At 35.9% G+C, this 24598-nt stretch overlaps 1 long non-coding RNA gene across 1 annotated transcript; it reads left to right on the forward strand.

Moving 5' to 3' along the window:
* Positions 1-24598, forward strand: LOC119079772. The gene is made up of 4 exons (XR_005088221.1): positions 1-12; positions 63-67; positions 18132-18137; positions 24438-24598. It is a non-coding gene; the product is annotated as an uncharacterized LOC119079772 (long non-coding RNA).

A 24598-nucleotide genomic window follows, 5' to 3' on the forward strand; every position in this document is an offset into this window, starting at 1 on the left:
CCAGAGTGGTAAGTTGAGCACTGAAGCCAATGCCATCTATAATGTACTGAGAGTGACACTAGTAGCAGTCGAATACCGCTGTCTTCCAACAACACATTTTTGCCGGTAAGCCGTGTAAAAGCTCTACACTCTGTACAAAAAAAAATGAAATACATCAAGGGAGTGACCGGACGACGAGTCTGGGCCTGGGCTGACAAACCCATTCAATAACTCAGATAACATTTCGAAAACTGGACAGTTCTTTATAGTTGCATTCCTTTTCCCACTTCATCGACCGTACGATTGATAAAGATACACATATGACCATCAGGGGCGGATCCAGATAATTTTTTGACCTCGTCGGTAAAATTGTAAAAATGTTCTGCTCCGACTAGTTTTTGATACATTGCATTTTTGAATTTAAAAAAGTCAAACAATTTATTCCTTCTCACCCGGACAATCGCGACTAATGGTGGATCCAGGCCTGATGACCGCTCGTAACCATTCGCCGAGAGTTATATATAAAAGCAGGGCATTTACATCATGTTAATACGCAAAACAAAAGAAAACAACCCGGAGAATAATAAGCGGTGGCTGCTCTCGCTGTTGTTCAGATGCGCATTCTAGTCCAGTGAGAGGTGCTGACATACTAGCATTTTTCTTTTGAGATAAAACAGCACACGACCAAAATTTTATTCTAATCTCGAATTTACCCCTTATGTTTAAGATCACTCAAAAGATAAGAGAGAAAAAGAAGAAGAAGAGAAGAGGAAAAAACTATGTAATTACCTTAAAGAATATAGAATATATTTATTATACAGTCTGTGATGTTATGAATATATTTTTATATATTTGTTATAATTGTTACAAATTATAAAAAGTAAAAAAAAATCTTAAGAATTAAAATTGATAAAATAAAAGAGAGTGGAGAGATGGAAGCAAAAACATCTAAAAAAAAAGAAACACAAGAAATGGAATTTATATTAAAATGATGAAAAGTTATTATAAATGTAAATGTGTGTTAACGGAGACTTAGCACTGACTGCATCTGCCCAAAAAATAACAAAACATAAAATCATTGAATTTTGACTATAAAATATTTCGAATTCAACAATTTTTCAAACCTAAATGCAAACAACATAAAAATATTGAAATGTGCGACATTCAGATCTGGTGAATTTTGTTTAAAATTTTGGCGCCGGAAATTTAAAATGCAATCAGAACGTATATTTGTGACATTTCTTAATTTTCATTTTGCAAACGTTTTATAAAATAATACAAACTATGCCTCTGGAGAGTTCAAGAATTTTCTATGTATTGACATAATTTCGACAGGACGGCCACAAGGGTGAAACAAGGGTGTTACACAATTCACGCTATTCTCATAATATGCGTATATTATATTATATTTTTTGTCGAAGTGTCTGGGCAGTGGTTTGAAATTCATTACATATGATGTCCTCACAAATCGTGGAAAATCTAAATTGTGGTCAAGCTGACGGGATCGGTTTCAAATGACCAATTCAATTATTTTTTTTTTATTGAAAAGCCTGACGTTTTGGACCCTACAAATTGTCACAACAGACTACAAATGTTACTTTTCAATTAAATTGGTCACCGATGACCAAATTTGAAAACAGTCTCGATGATCTGCGATATGTGTCTAAAGGCTTGCATTTGTTGCAAGCGTCACTTTTACGCACTAGTGGGTAAATATATGAAAATCGATTCGTCACCTAACATAATCAGTTAGAGCGCCCGGCCCGCTAGTGCATTTCGTCGAAAAAAATAGAGGACAAAATTTTAAATTAAAGCTCACCACTTCTGAATTGAAATCAGACGTTATGACGTCTCGTCTAAACAAAATAATAATAATAAAACAATTAAATAGAAACGACACCTTACTACATTGAAGATTCTATCTAAATCTTTTAATGTAGAAAGGAAAAAAAATGGACTAAATGTCAATGAAATTTAACAAAACTATAAAAAGAAACGAGAAAAACTTGATACTTGAACTTTAAACGATTTATATGAATTAATTATTAAAGCTGCATAATCACTAATAAAGTGTAAAAACTGATTTTTTTTGTTAAAAAAATAATAAATTTTTAAAGAAATAAAGTCATTAAAAAAGATAAAAATAAAATTACAAAAAAATATATAACATGCGACTTGAACCTTATATACTAATTAAAATACTACAAATGAAATTTAAATTAACCCAAAAATATATTAATGTTAATCAAAAATAAAACAAAAAAAATTATTACAAATATTTTACTATTATCCAAACAATCACTTCCGCACATAATGTGCGCGATCTAAACGAGTAAAGAACGCAGCGGTATTGTTGATGTTTTTGACACTAAATTTTAATTATTTAGCAGTAAAAAACATAATTTTGGGCTTCAGTAAATGTATGTTCTTGCAGAAAATTCAATTTACTGCGCATATTCATCATTGTTTGGACAATTTGGTGAATGCTACCAACATTTATATTGTCTGTTGGGGGCTCTGGCCCGTCGATCCGGTGCTACGGGCGACCTTACGTTAAACCGAGTTCCGATGGAGTCAATTTGTCAATTTTTTTATACTTATCAGGTGGTGGTGGTACAAACGACATATAAATCCTAATAGCCCCATTTCCTTGGCGTGAGGGAGAGAGAAGATTAGTAAAACCAAATCATATGTCACGGGTTAGACTCCCGGCGTCAGGGCTAGACTCTCGGCATCAGAGTTAGACTCCCGGCATCACGAGTGTACGCATAAGTCCGGTAGGAAGAAAATATCAACCATGTTGATCAAATGGATCATTCTACACGGTCAATATTAAGCTCATGGTGATTCGATGCTATTCAAACAACATTTTGGGCTGTGAAGTGATTGTGTGGTTTTAAATGTTTATAAACTTAAACTTAGATTTCCAAATATTTTATGAATTTTATTTTTATTGCAATTTTGTGAAGAAAACAAAAGAAAAAAATTAAATAATTTGTTCATTTTATTGAAAGTTATAAAAATGGTTTTCCAATCAGGCTTTTTGTACAATTTTCGTTTATTATTAAAATGATGAAATGTAGAGTGCGATAAAATAACAGAAATTAACTTTGGAAAGATAAACAAACAAACAAAAAATTCACAAATTTAGTGCAATCAATTTATTTGAAATAATGTTCACCGAAAAAAACTCGATAAATTTTTTTTCGACAAATTGTTAAAGATAAAATTTGTGTCACTAAGTACGTGAATTTAAATATTTTTTTAGAAATAGAATTGACTGTGAGGTTAGTTGCAATCAAGTACAATTATGCTAGCATACATTTCAAATGCATCATATTCACGATCGTGTCTGGATCGGTGGTTCTAGGTATACTCGCTTCCAGGTGCCACTTGAGGTTCGGGAACAAAATTCTCTCGCTTCTTGGCGCCTATTTTACAGAAATAACAAATTTAAATAATAACTCCAGGGAGTTGCGTGAAACGTTAAAACTTAACCAAAAGCAAAAATGATATTCGTACGATTTCAAATAAGATAAAATTTATCTGATTGTATTACTTAGTTTTGTAACTTGAATTTCAAATTTGTGGAATACTCTAACTTCTTCTCCTTCTTTTAGTCATGATGACTAGACGATTAGTCATGATGATTCGTTAATACATGAGCAAATATGAAGTCCATTTAAATTTCACTTTTCGACATTACGAGAGGTGATTCAATTAAAAACTTCATTTCTTAAATAATTTTCAAAAAGTAATCTGTTTCTTTCGAACGTTGCAAGAATAATTACAAAATCAATAAAAAAATTATTTAATTATCTGCGCAATCATTATTCGTTCATAAAACAAGGCATCAGAACAGTCGGAGCGTTTGCTGCGACTTAGCCCCGTACTACCCGTAATCCTATTTCGTCCGTAACCATAATACGTCCGTAGCCGTAATACGCCCGGAACCCTAATACGTCTACAACCCTCTAATGCGTCGGTTACCAAAATGCAAGTCAAGTGGGGCATGGTCAAATTTACTGACAGTGTTCATTTTTAAAATTGCGCATAGCGCAATTACGAAAGCCCGTACGAAGTACCTCTCAAATAAAACTAACAATTTACGACATTATTTTAGAAACCCAAAATTTTTTGCCAACTTTCCATTCAATTACCTCTCAAATAAAACAAAAATTAGCAAAATCGGATGATATTTATTCGATTTATGTGCAAAAAACACTTAGGGCCGAGTAGCGGCCCTAGTCCAAGGGCCCAAATTTAAAACTTTTTTTGCCACCATTCTATTCGGCATTCAATTATCTCTCAAATGAAACAAAAACTAGCAAAATCGGATAATACTTTGGACCCAAATGCACCGACATGTGCAATAAAATTAAATATTTTCTGTCATTATAAGGCCAAATGTGCGAATCACATATATAAGGCAAATTTGGCCATTTTGCATGCTCACATTTACCTAAATAATTTTTTTTGTCAAATCTCAATGGCAACCTGATTCTATGTTCCTTAAACTATTTAGATGTGGCCTGCAACAATCAAAATATTGAGTAGATTTGCTGTACGTGCTAATTAAACATTTTTTTGTCCTCACATTTGATTCACAGTAGATGTACATTCGATGTGATCACATGTGATTTATATATTCAATGCCACACTACACGAAATGTTTTGCCACTTATTAGTTCGAAATAGAATAATTTTTTTTTAAATAGATTTATAGAAACTATCTTTTTTACAGATTTTTTGTTTTATGTAGAAAAACGAGATTTAATGTGACTCTAGTTGTTCACTCAAATTTTCATGGTTCCTGAGATCACATTTTTGAAGAATGAAAAATTAATCGAAGAGGAATTTTTGCAATTTTTTCTATGGTTGTTAACGTTAGAAATGTTTTAGGTAAAATATTGAAGTAGACCGATTGAAAGTGAATTTGATCGAATATGGTGCTAGCTACGAATGCATTCTTGCCTTTCAATAATTCGACATTTCTCGCAACTCCCTGACAAAAAAGTTTAGAAAAACTCAGCTGTTGCAGTTAACTTTGTCTCCAGGTAATAATAGCTGCCACAGCTGTAGCGCCCCATACAAAAAATACAGCTGTGGCAGATAAAGTTACCTGCTACAGGTGAGTTTTTCGAAACAAGTTATTACATTAATGACACAATATATAATATGGACTATTACCTTTCAAAGAAAAGTAATTAAAAATCGTCAAAGAGCTATTTAAATAAAAATAATATTATAAATAGAAAAAATTACCAAACTGTGAAGAGACGCAAAGGCTCGATCCTAGTGAATTTATCCTTTTACGAAGTGTAAGACGTCTCCGATTTTTAATGCACCGAGAAAGATTTCATAACATATTTTTTTTACTTCACACTTGCGACTTTTTTTGTTGATTCATGAGTTTCTGTTCAGTACCGCCAAGAAAAATCTCCACAGTGGAAACAACGACAAATAAAAAACAATCATTTCTTGGCTATTCTTCACGTTCTGGTTATTTTGTTGGCGCTACTTCACATTTTAGAGATTTTCTTTGGTGACACAAAAACTGAAAATCGCCAAAATGTGAAGAAACGCCAAAATCTGAAACCGTGATCACTGTAAATCTGACAGCACCTAGCCAGACAGAATACCACAACGAATGCAGGTAACCTCGCAGTGTTCGAGAAATGATGCTTGTTTAATTAAAGAAAAGAAAAAAGAAAAAATAAATAAAACATTTCCGCAATACCCGAAAGACCAAAACATTTTTAATTGAAAAATAGCATCATTAGTAACTCATAATGGATTAAAACCGAAAAAAAAATCAAAGTTAAATCAAATAAAAAGAAAATATTATTACTCCAAATCAAGCAAAAATAATAAAGAAGAAAATATTTAAAAATTAATAAATTCAATTTAATGAGAAGAAAAGTAAGAATCTACAAACAAGCAGTGGGAAATCTTTAATTAATTAATTGACTCAAACAGTGTCACGCTGTTTTTTTATTTCTTTGTTTTAAGTTTTAATTTAAAAAAAAATCTTTTTTAAATGGAAGCAGCGCCAATAAAAAACCAAACAAAAAGTAAACCACACGATAAACTAAACAATTTATTTAAAAGAAACTCTAAAATTAATTAAAAAAGAAAATCATTGAAATATTATCTATGAGACAAGACGAAAATAAAAATTCAAAAAAAAAAATTACCAATAAACAAGTAAAATTATGTAATCCAATCCGAAATTTCATTATTATAAAAACAATAAATAAATATTTCATAAAAAAATTACAGTTTTGATGAAAAACAATAAATAAATAAATTTAAAAATAGCACATGGGCAGTCAGAAATTGTAAGATTTGTCTGAAATAAAATCATGAAAAAAAGAAATTATACGTTTCCTTTTTTTATGCCTTTACGATCAAGGAACCGAGAAAAAATGAGTGAAGAACGTAGCAGACACTGCACGATCCCATATACTGACAATCGCCTGGGACAATTCCACCCGTGGGGCGCCTTAAGCATTTCGAAAAATCAGCTGTGATAGTTCCCTGGGCTGTGTTTATATAGTCAAAAATACCTTTGCTGATCAGGCCATGGCGACAGTGGTACTCGATACAGTGCTCTATCCAAATTGCACACTAATAAGTCTAGCGAATCATAATTGAAATAAAATTTCAATTTGTTCCTTAACTCAACCACTCGCGGCCAGTGTGTGTGGTTAGCCTAATCAAGATCAGTTGTTCATATTACGGTGCGTGTTTTGGGTGCAAGTTCGAGCAGTTGGATCATCTCTGCACTATCGTGCAGTCGATCGACGGTTGTTGTTATTAGTTTATAAGTTAATGCATATCAAAAGGCTAAGCAGTGCTGATTAATATGAACATATTTACGTCGGGGAAAAGGAATTTCTAGTTAAACTGTTGGTTTCTCCACTGTAAGTGATTCTTCCATTGTAAATCATTTCTCCACACTCATAGAGTTTCAGATTTGCTTTCTTTTTCAATTACAAATTTTACGACAATTATTATATCAATAACAACATAAGGTTCTCTAGTAAATCATCATGTGCTGCGTTTTACGTTATTGTAGTGAATGCGATAAATTTACGTTGCAGTATATCAAACATTGCACCGAAAATGTCATAAATTCAAAAGTTGATCAGAAAGTTTCAATTCAAATTCTTAGCATCGAAAAGAAATGTGAAAACATTTGAATATTAAAATGTGTGTACTCGTACACAGTGTAATGTAAACGTATTATATAGTATATAATAATTTCATTGGTAGATGAATACAGTCGTTAAACTTGTAAAAATGTATGTTTTCAGTATATTTAGCTTATCCTTCTGTCACATCTTTTGACAGCTTTTTACGTGTTAGTACGTTTTATCTCCCAGCAGCAAAAACCCTATCCCAGCAAAAAAAGAAACTGTATCGAATGTCGCAATTGCATTTAAAAACGAGCATTCGATTTTCTTGTCTTCCTTTCTATGCACAAAAAATGCACACAAATCGACGACATGTGTGCTGAAACGAAATAAGTTGTCGTCTATTTGCGCTAAATGAATTTTAATAGACAATTCGACGTTATATCATTTTATTGACATTGAATCTATAAAAAAAAATATTTTTCACTTCAATCCAAATTTCTCATTTCTCATTTTCATTTTCATGCTCACAAAACGATTTTGGTGTTTATAGTTGTGCGACCAACTTTTGTGTAATATACAAATATGACGTTGTAATTCTTTTGCCACGCAAAAAAAATGCATAAAATCGACGTCAAATTAATTTGTCAATTTTTATTTGGTTTACGAGATCTCAAAAATGTTCCCCGAAGTAATCCATGAATCGGCTGTATTCAATTCTATTTGCATTCAATGCAACATTTCAAAATGTATCTTACGGTTGTAATTTTAACATTAAAAAAACTCAAAAATGTAAAAGAAAAAACTGACAAAGTTATCGATCACAAAAATATGTCGTCGATTTATATGCAGGAAAGTTTTTACAATACACGGAAAATAATTTGTTATTTCGTATGTATCACGATGAGTAAAAGTACCTAGAGTTGAAGCTACTATTTTTTTTATAGTTTCAATGTCAACAAGATGATAATAACGTCGAATTGTTTAGTGAAATTAATTTAACGCAAATAAATGTCAATTTCTTTCTCTTGAGTACACAAATTTGGAAAAAGAATGTAACACATAAACAATTGATTTGGTTCCGTTTAAATTACATGCAAATCACCGATGTTGTGTTATTATAAAGAAGAACATATTTGTATAAAATGAAAAACATTTGGTGTGATAAAAAAGTATTTCACCGAACGTTCGTTTTTAAATACAATTGCGACATTCGATACAGTTTCTTTTTTTGCTGGGATAGGGTTTTTGCTGCTGGGAGAGAAAACGTAATAACACGTAAAAAGCTGTCAAAAGATACATTTTTACAAGTTTAACGACTGTATCAATTTGCGTCAAAAATTTTATTTTTGATTTACAATTTGATTGACATTTTATCGCGCATCGCACGTGGGCATAGCGGTCGTGATGGGAGTCCAACTACGAGAAAAATGCGACGTTAGCACCTTACGATTCCGTGTACCTATTGCGTAGGTGACCCTGCTTAGCGCAATATCGAAAGCAAACCTAAGGACCAACCCATTAAAACCTTGCCTTAAAAGTACAGAAGAGAACCCGAAAAAGACCTTGCAAATCTTTTAAAATATGATAGAAATGCGAAAAGGGCAGAACATGGTTAAATTTGTTCTATGTGTTGAATAATCAGGAAGGTTTTTAGTGCCTAATTGTTCCTGCAAAGGAATTTTTTTAATTAAATTAAACTCAATTAAACGGGGGCCTCCGCTGTGCCCATTGTGCTAGCTGTTACGTTAAACTTTTACTGTTTTGGGAACTTTCCTGTACTAGCTATGTAAGGGGCTTTGGAAACTGAAACTGCAATAGGCCCGGAGCCAATCGTAATTGGATGTGATCATGATCATGCCAATCATGATTGGCTCCGGACCTATTGGAGTTTCCAAAGCCCCTATACGGGCTAGTTCATCCGCTTTTTCATTTCCGATTACTCCAGAGTGCTCCGGAACAAAGATTACGTCGATTTGATTTGATGTGGATAATTCGTTGAGTTTTTCGAAGCACTCTAATGTTATTGTTGAGTTAAATTTTACCGAAGCGAGAGCTTTGATGGCTGCTTGACTATCAGAGCAAATAGCTATTGAGCGATTAATTATATCTATATCGAATGCATTGACAGGTCTCTGTGATAGCTCTAAATTCGGCTAGGGAGATGGTCGAGTATTTCCCCAGTGAAACAGATCTTTCAATCTTTCGGCTTTCGTAATATAAGCCCTCTCCAGCAAAGTCGTCGATAACTGTTTTTAGGTGGTAAGGTTCCATTGAGCCAGTCTTCTCTTATAGACCTGGAGCCTGTGGTATTCTGAGTCCCTCATATGGTCGTGGAATTCTCTTGGGTGCCCATGTATACGAGCGACAAAAAATGTTCTACGATTTTCCTGGAAAATGCATATTGCAAATATATGACAATAGGAAAATCGAAAAGTAGCTCCTTAGAATTGTTTACAAACTGGAGCTACGCAGGTCACTTGTTATGTTTTATTATTATGAAAAATAAATGAAAAATGGTCGCATTTTGTCGTGATTAGTTCACGACCTGAAATTGGTGTCATTCGATGGCCACTGACCTAAATAAACAGAAAAACACCCGCCAGACAAAATTCGTCACGAACTGTGAGCTGCCAGGCAAAATTAAAAGCCCAGCATGGCCGATTTTTGTCGTGATGACCTATGATCTGAAATTGGTTTCATTTTATGCCCACGGACTCCAATGAACCGAAAAACACCTAGACAAAATTCATTAAGAAGTGTGAGCTACCAGACAAAAAGAAAACACAAAAAATCACTTTCTGATTTGACATGACCGAAATTTTGATGCTATTCCCATAGACCCCAAGGAACAGAAAAACGCAAGAAGAAAACTCGTAAAATCACTTTTTACATTTTTAATGTGTAAGTCATTTTTTAGCATAATTTCAACGGTTACTACACCAATCACAAGAAAAATTAGTAAAGGATCATAATAAATAGTGTGGGTTAGCTTCCGAAAAGTTACACTACTAAAAGTTCTCATCTTCAACACACAAGAAACAGGTGTCAACCGAATTAATATCTCTTCGAATTTTAGAGCAAATATTTTGAACATCCATAGAGATTTCTTGAAAGCGTCTATTTTTAGTCTTTATCATTTCAATTTGTTTAAAGAACAAACACAAGTATCGCAATGAATCTTTAATAGAACCGAAATCATCTGCCTTGCGTTTTTTGTAAAACTTTCGCTGTAAAATCTCATCGGTTAACTTCTCGTTGACATATTTTCTTGTTAAAATTTTCTTTGTCAAAATTGATTACGTTGATGCGCAGAATGCGTCGCCAAAACCGATATCAAATGTTTTAAAAGTTTTAGAAAACTATTTATTTACTCCCCTTGCCTTTGAATCATTAGGTTGCATGGGTCCAGAAACAAAGAAATTTATTAACAAATTGGGATCATTAATGAAGAGAGCATCAGGGGAGCCACGTTCCAAAGATTATCTGTTGCAGAAAATTTCTATTGCTATACAAAGAGGCAATTCTTGGAACTTTAGGAAGTAACAAAGCGGATGATTTTTATTTATTGTAATATTTGTTGATTGAAAAGATCGTTTTTTTACTGATTGCGAGCAGTCTTTTTTTTCGCTTTGAATAAATTAATAATTTGGAAGTTTAACTTTTACAGTACTAGCGTCACCTCTTCCTCTTTTGAGGTCTTTGTGGGATTCAGTATTTGTTAGCTTATTGTCAGGAAAATTGTAATCTAGCAGATGTTTGTATGATTCTACTTTGTATTCCCCGTTTTGAAATTGTATTGTTTACAAGGATATATATACAAACATAGCTAACGCCGACCCGTACGAAACACCTATTCGTATCAAAAGCCTTTAATGTGAAACTCTTCATTTCTCTTACTTCATTTTCTTCTCTGCTGAAAAACTATTCTGTCTTTAAAATCACTTACATTATCCACTCTTTGCCTTGTTATCATATACAACTAAATTGCCGGAGGCAATATAGACAGCCCCGTACGAAGACAAATTTCATAAATTCCTATTTAAACAGCTATATACCGCTAAAATTAGCTATATTTCACTATAAATAAACATTTCACAGATAAATATATGCTATTATATAGCTCTATATGCCTGTATATAGCTCAATATAGCTGTATATAGGTATATTTAGATGTCCGTATATGGAATCCCTGAAACCCCACACACATAACAAATTATTTCCATGTTAACAGAAACTCTCTAAGTATCATTTTTCCCAAGATATTTCTATTTTACTAAAATCCAATATGGCCGCCGGCAGCCATTTTGTTAGGAGACCGGAAATAGTACCGACGCTTTACATTCGTTAATACCTTTCAAACAAAAAAAAATTCATGAAATTCGGTCAAAATTTACTCGAGATATTGTCAAAATACACCACGTTCACTGTACTTCCGAGTAGCCAGATAAGAGCTCACTCCAAGAGACCTAGCTCACGCTCCGGAGAACATAATTTCATAAATTTTTTTTTCCCTGATTGGTACGGTCAATACCTATCTAATAAAGCTAAAACAGACGAAATATGTTCAAATGTGGCCGACCTACAAGCAAAAACTGCTTGCCGCCCTGTGCCTGTTCCACACCAAGGGGTCTAACTCGCGAGTCGGTCATCCGATTTCCATAAACTTTTTTTTTGTCGATCGGTATTGTAAATACCTTTTATTACTTACAAGTTTAACGTTTAAATGTCCGGAGATATCTTCGAAAAACCGTAAAGCACTTATTGGGCCACAGCTCGGGAGGGGTCGATCCAAAATCACTCATCTTCGAACTTAGCCTGTCTTTTCACATTACCAAACGGGAAAAAAAAGAATTTTCAAAATCGGATGCGTTTTACTTAAGTTATCGTGCAGACAGACAGACGGACAGACGGACAGACGGACAGACGGACAGACGGACATTTTTTTTTTCGCGGATTTGGCATCTCTAGACAACCACAATAAGTTTCCCCTTACTCAGGGAGTCCAATTCGACGTGTTACAAACGTATGCGTAAACCTATAAGACCCCAGTACTTCGTACGGGTCTAAAAATTGTTTTCAATTCTAATTTCTAATGGGAAATTCTAGTAATTTCATATGTGATCGATTTTACGTTACGAAGTGTTTTTAGCCCCGTACGAAGTACGAAGGGGCTTATAGGATTACGATGCCGTGTGTAATTGATGGAATTCGAAGCAGACGGTAAGGGCAAAGTGTTTGCCTATGTTCATAGATAACGAATCCGCAACAAAAATTTGGGCCGTCTGTCCGTCTGTCTGTCACGTCGATATCTTGAGTAAATCAAATCCGATTTCAAAAAAAAAAAAAATTCCCTGAAAGATAGTCAAAATAGTGAGGCTAAGTTCGAAGATGGGCATATTCGGATCGGCCCTTCGTGAGTTAGGGCCACCTAAGTGATTTAAGGTCGTTTGGTGATATTTATGGCAAAATAAACGATGGAAATGTAAATGACACGGCAAATGATAGGTATTGTCAATATCAATCCAGGAAAAAAAAGTTTGTTTTAAATCGGGTGTGTGAACCGTGAGTTAGGGCCTTAGAAGTGAAAAGCTACTAGGGCCCTATGTGTATTTTACATTGAACTCGAGTAAATTTCATTCGTTTTTCGTAATTTTTGTGTCATTTGGAAGGTAATCAAAGGCCGAATAGAATGTGTTTGAAAAAAAAATTAAATTTGGGTCCTTGGACTAAGGCCGCTACTAGGGCCCTATGTGTATTTTACATATAACTCGAGCAAATTTCATCCGTTTTCCGTATTTTTTGTTTCATTTGGAAGGTAATCAAAGGCCGAATAGAATGTAGTTGAAAAAAAAAATTTGGATCCTCGGACTGAGGCCGATACTAGGCCCTATGTGTATTTATACTCAATAAATTAAAATTTTAGGGCTATTTGAAATTTTTGTTTTATTTGAAAGGAACGTCGTACGGGGCTTCGTAATTGCGCTATGCGCAATTTCTAAGATGTACATATTATAATAATTTTACTTTAACTACTTTAACCGGCGCATAGGCTTACGGTCAACGTAGGGTGACAGACGCACTAGGGTCACGTACGCAATAGATATACGGGTTTGTACGGGGCTCAGTCGCAGCAAACGCTCCGACTGTTCTGATGGCTCGTTTCAATGAAATATCGACGTTTACGGACAGTTTGTGTGTTCTTTTGGCAATAATCGTCGAATTATTAAGTTCAGTGATAAACGACGAATTGTGTTTTATACAGACAATAGCGGCCTTTTATTGTAGTCGCTCGACATCGCCATTCAACGTATATCGCTTGTTGCTGTTTTGATTGTACCGTTCCAGCTGATTGTTGACATTGTATCGAAAAGATGAACAACTGTACGGTGTGCGATGACTGCTTTCGAAATGACAATCGAAATAAAGTTATTTGTGATGGGTTTTGCCGTCAATCTTTCCATGCTGAATGTGTCAACTTTAGTAAAGATGCACTGTTGTGCTACCGAGAGATGCCAAATCTTCAATGGTTCTGCTATGAATGCATCTTTCAAATACGCTCGTTTAACGTTTCATCTCCACCATTCAATAAAGTCAATTCAGCCATCGCTATAACAACCTCATCGCCCGTCGAACGCTCGCAAGTTGCTGCCAAACGCCAACGAAAATCCTTTCCAAATGCAAAGCTGAATCGTCATCGTCCAATAATGTTGCCAAATCGATCGAATAGCGCCGGAGAAAACATTAGAAACGCCGATCAATCAGTGATGAGTCCATCAACGAACGTAAAGTAGAAAACCGAAAATCGTTTGATGAAGTCCCCCGTCACAAATGGATCGATTCATTAATCGCGCAATCTGATGTTGATGTTGCTCAATCCAGCCCACATCGTAATTCCGTTGATGATACTGTAAAGGATCCATCGGAACCCACAAACCTGTCAACTAATTCTAGTTCTTTTGCCGAAGTGCTAAGTAATTCGTCTACTGGCCACATTCAGTCACAACGTACAGTTTCGCCGAACCGTGAGACCTGCAAAGTAGTTTACGTGGCCAATTTTGAAACGTCTGTTACCGAGGAACAAATTGTCAATTACTTAATTCGGAAGAACGTAATAACGTCTGCTAAAGATGTGTCGTGTAAAATATTGGTTTCGCCCTCTGTGGATTTTTCAACTATTAGCTTTGTATCGTTCAAAATTACTGTCGGTTTGGAGGCTTTCGACTTTATAGTAAAAAGTGAATGGTGGCCCGATGATATCGTAGCTCGTGAATTTGTGGAACGTTAGACTTATGCAGTCTTTGCAATTGAGTCATTGTCATTGCTGTAATTGTGTTTAATTTAAGTTGCAAACTGTTAATTTATTGTAATTGTATTTTCGTTTATTCAGCCAGTATTTGGCGGTGAAATAAAGATTCATTCATTCATTCTACTTTGTATTCCCCGTTTTGAAATTGTATTGTTTACAAGGATATATACAAAAATTGTTTTCAATTCTAATTTCTAATGGGAAATCATGTCCGGAGCGTTAGCGGAGGACTTGACGCAGTCTAACTTCCAAAAAAAGAACGAAGAAAATTTTTTGAGACGCGGCAACTATATATAGGCGAGAATTTAAGTTTCTTTCCTTTGGCCTGTATCACCACAAATCCTATTCTATCTTATTCGCGCTTCAAATACGAGCAAAACGAGCTATCACTCGACTATGTAGCTTTAAAATTACCGGAGATACATCGTTTTGAAAGTGGCACTTTTCATAGGAAATACACCAAATTGACTTTTCCCAAACAATCAAAATCTTTCAACTTACTCTGTATGTTTCTATCTATCTATCTATCTATCGACGGACGATCTAGGAAACTAGTCAGCCAATCTCCATGAAATTTTGCAGGAAACTCAGGGTGGGCATGAAAATGAAATTGTGATACGCCATTACCCCAGGAAAAACCAGAATTTTGTTTTATTGGCCTCGAAGTGGTTTCTGAGTGTGGTTTTCGAGGGTCGGGAACGCGTTTTCGGCTGTAGATTAGCTGTATTGAAACCTACAGAGGCGTGCGACCCATCAAATGAAAGGTATTCGTAACACGATTCGAACAAAAAAATAATTAAAAAAATCGGGGCAGATTCGTTTGAGCTAGCGTGATTAGAGTGACCAAATTTTGAGCTAGTCGAGCGTAGGATGAAAGGACTAATATTTTTTTGGGTTATGAAAGATAGAGAGTTACTTTCTTCGGCAAAGTCTCAGAGTTTTACGAGTAGAACAGAGGGGCACATGTGAAAAATGTCGAAAGTTGCAAATGGGTGGGTCAATTATGTTTTTAGAGGTATTTCTTGAATGGTGGCAGATAGAGAGTTACTTTCTTCGGCAAAGTCTCAGAGTTTTACGAGTAGAAAAGAAGGGCATTTGTGAAAAATGTCGAAAGTTGGAAATAGGTGGGTCAATTGGGGTTTTGGAGATACTTCTTGAATGGTGGCAGATAGAGAATTACTTTCTTCGTCAAATTTTCGAATGTCGTCAAATTTTCGATTTTCGTCAAATTTTCAATTTTCGTCAAATTTTCGATTTTCGTCAAATTTTCGATTTTCGTCAAATTTTCGATTTTCGTCAATTTTCGATTTTCATCAAATTTTCGAATTTCGTCGATTTTTCGAATTTCGTCAAATTTTCAATTTTTGTCAAATTTTCGATTTTCGTCAAATTTTCGAATTTCGTCAAAATTTTGATTTTCGTCAAATTTTTGTATTTCGTCAAATTTTCAAATTTTGCCGAATTTCTGTTATAAACTGTTATAAAAAGCAGTGTTGTAAAACTTATAAAACGACTGATATCCCAACAAAAATCTCTTCGAGAAAAGTGTGACGCAGTCTTTGAAGTACAATTTCTAAAATGAATGATATCGCTAGAGTTGACGCTTTCAACTTCTTCTTCTTCTTCTTTTTCAGCCTGTTTCTATCCACTGCTGGATGTAGGCCTCTCCAACTTCTTTCCATTTCGTACGATCCATTGCCATTTGCTGCCAGTTTTTACCTGCAATATTCTTAATTCCGTTTGTCCATCTCTCTGGTCGTCTACCTATAGTTCGTCTTTTATATGGTCGCCAGTTCATGATCTTTTTGGTCCAACGTTCGTCTGTCCTTCTTGCAATATGTCCCGCCCAGCTCCATTTCAGAGATGCTATTCTTTCCATGACATCAACGACCCTGGTTTGTTCTCGAATCCATTGATTCGTCATTCTGTCTCTGAGTGTTATTCCAAGCATACTCCGTTCCATGGCTCTTTGTGTCACTCTCAATTTATCTTCGGATACTTTCGTTAAAGTTAACGTTTCAGCTTCGTTACGCAAAAATTAAATTTTACACCCAATTTTAGTTCAAACAAGCTGGCTCTGCCAAATAATTTTTACCAAAAAAAAATTGACTGGAAACCAAAATTTTGCCAAAAAAATCTGCGTCAATTGTTCAGGAACAGACCAGCAAGAAAATTTATCTGCCACATCAATCATTTTTGTAAAAACAATAAAAATGTTTCAAACATCCCAAATATGGATATCTATTTATAAACATACAACATGGATATCTAGACAATTTTTTAAAATTCCGAAAAAATACGGGTCCAATATTTTAGCCTTCTAGACCAGATAAACTCCATTCCAGATAAAGTTCAGACTCTTCTTGTAAAATGAACAGGCCTGCGCGCAGACGATTTTTTTTTCATAGGGGAATACAATCAGGTAGTCGAGTTAGGGCAGATTCCAGATATTAACCCTTCGAATCCTCCAAATTCCCAGTATGGCCAGTCCGGCATTGACCAGCCCTAATCCACCTTTGTTTTTACCCGACAAACAATAAGTTTCAAAACCACACTCTACTCATTTCTGTGCAAAAAAAAACATAAAAACAAACAGCTACGGAATGCACATCACAACCAAATGCATCTGATTTCTTTCATTAAATAATTAGAAATTTATTGCCAACATACCTGGAATCGAGTGCGCGTTTCCATTTGGAAAATATGCATGTTTCTTGATATAAAAGACATTTGGTGACGTGATATCTCTTCAAATATCACCTAAGGCATTATACATAAACATTTTACTCAATCCAGTTCCATTTTCGTTTCATCATCTTCTTCAATTTATGGTCAAGTCGTAATAAAATGTGCTTTCTGTTACAAGTCAAGACATCTGTGTGTATTAAGGTGTGCATTTTAAGTGTCGGGTTTTTAGCCCCGTACGAAGTACAAAGGGGCTTATAGGATTACGATGCCGTGTGTAATTGATGGAATTCGAAGCAGACGGTAAGGGCAAAGTGTTTGCCTATGTTCATAGATAACGAATCCGCAATAAAAGTTTTGTCTGTCCGTCTGTCCGTCACGTCGATATCTTGAGTAAATCAATTCCGATTTCAATTTTTTTTTCCCTGAAAGATAGTCGAAATAGTGAGGCTAAGTTCGAAGATGGGCGATTTTGGGTCGATCCCTCCCGAGCTGGGGCCCCATAAGTGCTTTAAGGTTTTTCGAAAATATCTGCGGCCATTCAAATACTACACATGTAAGTGATACGTCAAATAAAAGGTATTTACAATACCGATCGACAAAAAAAAAGTTTATGGAAATCGGATGATCCACTCGTTAGTTAGACCACTTGGTGTGAACTAGGTACAGGGCGGCAAGCCTTTTTTGCTTGTAGGTTGGCCAAATTTGAACGGATTTCAATGGATTTTGCTTTATTAGATAGGTATTAGACCGTACCAATCAGGGAATTGTGAAATTCGGTTTACCGGAGCGTGAGCTAGGTCTCTTGGAGTGAGCTTATATGTGGCTACTCGGCAGTACAGTGAACGGGGATATTCTGTTAATATCTCTAGTAAACTTTGATTTCATGATTTTTTTTTGTTTGAAAGGTATTATCGAATGTAAAGCAGCCGTACTACTTTCCACCTCCTAACAAAATGGCCGTCGGCCAACAAACAATAGAAGTCGGTGAAAATGATACTTACAAAGTTACTGATCAGTGGGAAGTGATTGGTTATGTGTGTGGGGTGTTTCAACCATCCCAAATATGGATATCTATTTATAAATATACACAGCTATATTGAGCTATATAACGGTGTAGATAGTTCTTTTGAGCTATATACTGGCATATTTATTACTAAATTGTTTATTTATAGGTAAATATAGGTTAATATAAATTATTGAATTTTTTTTTAAGTTTGGGTTACAGCTGAAAGGAACGTCGTACGGGCCCTCTCACACATCAGCTCATGACAATTCATGTGAGCTAAATCGTTCTTACATGAAGTACGGTAATTGTCGAATAGTATTTATCTGGGCTCATTGATTGTACCAATTACTTTTATTGGTTTTGGATGAGAAGGAGGTCTCGGATCGACGTCTTCTTATAATATTTTGAAAGCTTGTAAATTAAGACTTCAAAATCCAATATACCTCATGGGTCCAAGACTACTGGCCCGAGATATAGCTTCTAGAATTTTTTATTCCATACAAAGGACTTTGTTCCAGAGCTACCAGAAGTCAGCCTTGGACCCATGTCTAACTATGCTCAATCGATAGCTACTAGTACTAGGTAAATGCTGACAAAAATTATATGAGTCCAAGACTCCTGGCCCGAGATATAGCTTCTCGAATTTTTCATCCCATACAAAGGACTTTGTTCCAGAGCTACCAGATGTCAGCCTTGGACTCATGTCTCACTATACTCAATTGATAGCTACTAGTGCTAGGCAAATACTGACAAAAAATTGTATGAGTCCAAGACTCCTGGCCCGAGATATAGCTTCTAGAATTTTTCATTCCATACAAAGGACTTAGGTCCAGAGCTACCAGAACTCAGCTTTGGACCCATGTCTCACTATGCTCAATCGATAGCTACTAGTACTAGGCAAATACTGTCATAAAATTATATGAGTCCAAGACTACTGGCCCGAGATATAGCTTCTAGAATTTTCATTCCATACGAAGGACTTTGTTCCAAAGCTACTGGTAAAAAACGTTAAAAACGGATACAGTCAACAGCCCCAACTGTGCAAGGATTCAAATGGAGTAGTACTGGAGCAGAGGAGAGACAGTGCATGGAAAGATGGACAGAATTTTTCAAGAGCCTGCTATGCCAGAGTCAAACAGTAACAACGGAAGAAGTAGCGGAACCGGATTCACAATCGAGCGCACAAGGTGTGACGGAACCTACACTGGAGGAAGTTAGGGCTTCTGTTCTCAAGCTCAAGAATAACAAGGTCCCTGGATCAGACAATCTACCCGGAGAACTTTTTAAATATGGAGGGGATGCGCTGTGTGCACGGTTACATGAGCTGATTGTGAAGATTTGGGAACGTGAAGAAATACCAGAACAACGAGGGGTAAATCACTTTTTTTGACGAGGATTATACGGGATTATATGTGATTATATGAGTATAAATGTCGTGATTTTTTGTAATGCTTTGGGATGATTATGATAGGTGATTATATGGGATTTTCTCAAATTAGCAAGATTAGATGCGTTGCCAGTGATATTTCAGAGTGAATTTGATTCGGCTGTTTTTCAGCGGCTTGAAACAAGTATCAATAGTTTTTTTTTGTATGTGTGGACCAGATGGAAAAAAAGCTCTGAAGCAAATTCACCCTCAAATATCATTGTCTCTAACTTTACAGTAAAATCTATTACAAAACTTGGATGTAATTCATTTACTTCATAAAATTAAAATTTTCTTCAAATTTTAAAGCCAATCAGCGTACTGCAAAAGTGCTTCGAGTGACAGCTCCTAAATAGAGTACAATTTTGTATACAAAAATTTCATTGTTTTTTTACAGTGCCAAAATTTGTTTGATACATTGTTCCTGATACACTTTTTAGAGTTCCACTTATGCTTAAAGTGCGTTGATCCAATTCATCGTGGGTCAACAGTATTATATCTAAATTGATCGTACAAGACTTATTAGATTCTATAAACTTTCATTTTTAGCCCCGTACGAAGTACTGGGGGCTTATAAGATTAATATGCCGTTTGTAACACGTCGAATTGGAAGCAGACATTAAGGGCAAAGCATTTGGTTATGTTAATAGATGACGAATCCGCAATAAAAACAAGGCATCAGAACAGTCGGAGCGTTTGCTGCGACTTAGCCCCTATACGACCCGTAATCCTATTTCGTCCGTAACCATAATACGTCCGGAACCCTAATACGTCTACAACACTCTAATGCGTCTGTTACCAAAATGCAAGTCAAGTTGGGCATGGTCAAATTTACTGAAAATATTCATTTTTAAAATTGCTCATAGCGCAATTATGAAAGCCCGTACGAAGTACCTCTCAAATAAAACCAACAATTTACGACTATTTTAGAAACCCAAAATTGTTTGCCAACTTTCCAATGGGTTCAATTACCTCTCAAATAAAACAAAAATTAGCAAAATCGGATGATATTTACTCGATTTATGTGCAAAAAACACTTAGGGCCTAGTAGGGGCCTTAGTCCAAGAAACCAAATTTGAAACTTTTTTCGCTACGTTCTTTTCGGTATTCAATTATCTCTCAAACGAAACAAAAACTAGCAAAATCGGATGATATTTACTCGATTTATGTGCAAAAAACACTTAGGGCCGAGTAGCGGCCTTAGTCCAAGAGCCCAAATTTAAAACTTTTTTTGCCACCATTCTATTCGGCATTCAATTATCTCTCAAATGAAACAAAAAAGTGGCAAAATCGGATGAGATTTATTTGATTTATGTGCAAAAAACACTTAGGGCCGAGTACCGGCCTTAGTCCAAGGGTCCAAATTTGAAACTTTTTTTGCCATCATTCTATTCGGCATTCAATTATCTCTCAAATGAAACAAAAACTAGAAAAATCGGATGAGATTTACTCGATTTATGTGCAAAAACACTTAGGGCCGAGTAGCGGCCTTAGTCCAAGGGCCCAAATTTGAAACTTTTTTCGCCACGTTCTTTTCGGTATTCAATTACCTTCCATAAAAAACAAAATCTAGCAAAATCGGATGAGATTTACTCGATTTATGTGCAAAAAACACTTAGGGCCGAGTAGCGGCCTTAGTCCAAGGGCCCAAATTTGAAACTTTTTTCGCCATCATTCTATTCGGCATTCAATTATCTCTCAAATGAAACAAAAACTAGCAAAATCGGATGAGATTTACTCGATTTATGTGCAAAAACACTTAGGGCCGAGTAGCGGCCTTAGCCCAAGGGCCCAAATTTGAAACTTTTTTCGCCACGTTCTTTTCGGTATTCAATTACCTTCCATAAAAAACTAAAACTAGCAAAATCGGATGAGATTTACTCGATTTATGTGCAAAAAGCACTTAGGGCCAAGTAACGACCTTTGAGCCCTCCCAACAAGCCCACGTTGCATCTTACCCAAAAACAATGTTTAGCAACTTTGTTCTACTCGTCAATACCTTTCATTTGATATATCACAAGGAGCTATTGCGTGCGTATTTCGGTAGATATCGTCGAAAGACTGAAAAACACCTATAGGGCCCTAGCTCTGGAGGGGCCGACCCTACCATGCCCATTTTCGAACTTGACCTTACTTTTGTCGATACCAATCGGGGAAAAAAAGAATTTTGAAAAAAGGTTGTGATTTACTCAAGCTAGAGGGGTCACGGACGTGGCGAAAAAAGTTTCAAATTTGGGCCCTTGGACTAAGGCCGCCACTCGGCCCTAAGTGTTTTTTGCACATAAATCGAGTAAATCTCACAGCTCACTACGATTTTTTTTAAATTCAAGATTCTTGGCAGTTGTTAGGAAACAAAAATCTTGACTATATGATACATAAAGGGAAAAATGGCCTTTAAAAAAGACCCAGATAATAATTTTGTAAAACTCAAGTTAATTATTGTTTTGAGGAAACACATAAATCAGTTTCGGCTTTGATAGCTGCAACTACATAATACTTCTCTAGTTCAACGATTTTCTTACCATTTATTTTCAGTTTATTCGTTGGTGTCCTTTAAAGAAGATTTAGATCATGTCCCTTTCCATACAGTGTGAGAATAGCCAAAGTATTATAAAGCGATCATTCGCACAATTTCGAGGCACAGATGCTAAAAAGTACGACAGTTGTTTTGTGTATGAGGCTCCTCCGACCATCAAAACTGAATCATTCAGAATGTATGAAGTTCAGGTCCATTATCTAGATCTTGATCTTAAACTTCGATATGTTTTTGCCTCGATTTTGTTTTATGAAAATGCTGTCTGTTGTAACATTGTTGATTTTTTCCAGATTTTCTATCGGGTACGAACTCTGTCCGAAGCAAATCCACTACCCGTAAGGACAAAAATAAAACAAAATATGCTCCGCTTAAAGGATTAACAAGTCTTCACTCATGTTTTTAGTGTGTTTCTTGCTGAAATTCAAGTAAGTAGTAATTAGGAGGATTGAAGTTCTTTTAAAATATGTAGGATTATTTATGATTATACGGGAGTATATGGGTTTATACCTTGAGTCTACTCTACATTCGTCTAATGCGTCCATGTTGAGTAGACTCAAGGTACTCCAACACAATTCGATATGTGTACAAAAATGCTACTTCATGTATAAAACTTCATAAGAGCACGGAGAAATTCAGAATTGGCAGAGGTGTGCGACAGGGTGACACTATTTCACCGAAATTATTCACGGCGATTCTGCAGAGTATTTTTAAGAAGTTAAACTGGAGTAAAATGGGAATAAAGATAAATGGAGAGTACCTGAGCAATCTCCGCTTCGCTGATGACATTGTACCGATAGCAGCGAATCTAGGTCAGGCTCAGCTTATGCTACAACAGTTAAGTGAAGAGGCAAGCAAAGTTGGCCTCAAGATGAACTTATCGAAAACAAAAGTCATGACCAACATCGGGGACGATAGAGAAATCAAAATTGGTGACACTGTCATTGAACGAGTCGACAGCTATGTATATCTAGGACATAAACTGAAGTTAGGTCTGGACAACCAAACTGCAGAAATAAGACGTAGGATTGGTCTTGCATGGGCAGCGTTCGGAAAACTCAGGCTAATTTTCAAAAGCAAAATGAATAATAGTCTGAAACGCAAAGTTTTCGACACTTGTGTCCTTCCAGTGCTCACTTATGGAGCGGAAACGTTAACTTTAACGAAAGCATCCGAAGATAAATTGAGAGTGACACAAAGAGCCATGGAACGGAGTATGCTTGGAATAACACTCAGAGACAGAATGACGAATCAATGGATTCGACAACAAACTAGGGTCGTTGATGTCATGGAAAGAATAGCATGTCTAAAATGGAGCTGGGCGGGACATATTGCAAGAAGGACAGACGAACGTTGGACCAAAAAGATCATGAACTGGCGACCATATAAAAGACGAGCTATAGGTAGACCACCAGAGAGATGGACAAACGGAATTAAGAATATTGCAGGTACAAAATGGCAGCAAATGGCAATGGATCGTACGAAATGGAAAGAAGTTGGAGAGGCCTACATCCAGCAGTGGATAGAAACAGGCTGAAAAAGAAGAAGAAGAAGAAGAAGAAGAAGATATGGGTTTATAAGGAATTATATGAGATTATATGGGATTATATGGGAAGTGATTACCCCCTTGCAGAACAATGGGAGCTCGGAATCATTTGTGCAGTGTAAAAGAAGGGTGACAAATTGGAATGCAGCAACTACAGAGGAATTAATCTATTGAACACAGCGTACAAAATATTTGCGGATATTTTACGGCAGCGTCTCATGGCGTATTCGGAAACAACAACTGGTGAATACCAGGGTGGATTCCGCAACGATCGCTCAACAACAGACCAGTTGTTTAGCATCAGGCAGATCATGGAGATCATGCAGAGAGTTCAATGTTGCTCTACACCATTTGTTTGTTGATTTTGAAACGGCATATGACAGGGTTTTTCGGAGGAAACTATGGAATGCGATGGTGGAACTTGGTTACCCCAAAAAACTTATTCATTTGGCTAGAATGACTCTGTCACATGTGAGAGCCAAGGTCAGAATTCGGAACAATCTATCTGATACCTTTGAAGCCTTGGAAGGACTTAGACAAGGCGATGGACTGGCAGCTCTATTCTTCAACATTGTTCTTGAGAAGGTGATAAGAGAGAGCGACGTGGAAACTAGCGGTACATTCTTCAGAAAGTTGAGTCAGTTGTTAGGATATGCTGATGACCTAGACTTTATTGGACGGAACATTGACATCGTTAAAGAGAATTTCACGTAAATTGAAGATAGGGGTGCTGAGTTCGGTCTCAAGGTCAGTGAGATAAAAACCAAGTACATGACAACTTCATTGTCTGATGGCAGACCAACAAGACGAGAGGAAATACGTAGAAGGGTAACACTTGGTAACAGGAGTTACTACAGTCTTCAAAAACTCATCCGGTCAAAAACACTCAACCGCAACCTTAAGTGCGAATTGTACAGATCGCTGATTCGACCAGTTGTAGCATATGGATCGGCAGCTTGGTGCATGACACAA

This window comes from Bradysia coprophila, unplaced genomic scaffold (assembly GCF_014529535.1).
Source record: "Bradysia coprophila strain Holo2 unplaced genomic scaffold, BU_Bcop_v1 contig_333, whole genome shotgun sequence".
NCBI classification, from domain to species: domain Eukaryota; kingdom Metazoa; phylum Arthropoda; class Insecta; order Diptera; family Sciaridae; genus Bradysia; species Bradysia coprophila.